Raw genomic sequence first — 799 nt, forward strand, 5'->3', positions numbered from 1 at the left:
CAATCGGAGAAGGTAGGACTTGGAGGCTGTGCTTTGGAAAATCTGGAAATGAGGGAAGGTGTCTTCTCAGAGGGGTCCCATGAAGCTCCCCCTTGTTCCCCCTGAGGTTGAGGAGCAGTGGGGTGTCTCAAGCAGGCAATACACTGCTGAGAGAAGGCACAACACGGGGACCAGTAGTTGGTGTAATGGCTATGTTGCTGGACTTCTGGTGACTTAAACTCATGCCGGGCATGTGTGTGTGTGTGTGTGTGTGTGTGTGTGTGCCCAAGATCCCAAGAGGAGAATGGAGGAGAAGGGATTGCAGTGTGGCAATCTGTCTCTCTCTGTCTTTCTGGCGAGAGCATGCGCCCTATAGCAAAAACCTCTCCCCCCAAAAAAGGAGAATGTGCAGCACGGCTTCGTGCACAGGGTTGAGGACGCTCCCAGGAGCATCTGGTGCAGAAGCAGGTGGGGAGGGCAGAGAGGCCAGGCGAGGAGGGCTTCACAGTTAGAAGCGAAAGCACAGAAGCCAGAAGAGTGCAAGGCCATGCTGAGGAACAGTCACAGGGACTGAGGGGATCGGGCATCCTCTGGCTTTCCATGCCACCAAGACCGCGAGCAGGGGACATGGGCGTGCCTCCCGCTCCGGCTCCGTGTCCAAGGCCTACGGGGCTCAGGGCCCTTCCACACTTTTTAGTTTGCTCAGTACCCTCGGCATTGTGAGGCTGATCTTACCACCTTTTCACACGCGGGCAAATCGAGGCGAGGTAGCTAACACGTTTGCTCAAAGGCTTTAAATGCTGCGGTCTTACAGGAATGC

The sequence above is a fragment of the Tupaia chinensis genome, unplaced genomic scaffold (assembly GCF_000334495.1).
Source record: "Tupaia chinensis unplaced genomic scaffold, TupChi_1.0 Scaffold000558_1, whole genome shotgun sequence".
Classification (NCBI taxonomy): domain Eukaryota; kingdom Metazoa; phylum Chordata; class Mammalia; order Scandentia; family Tupaiidae; genus Tupaia; species Tupaia belangeri.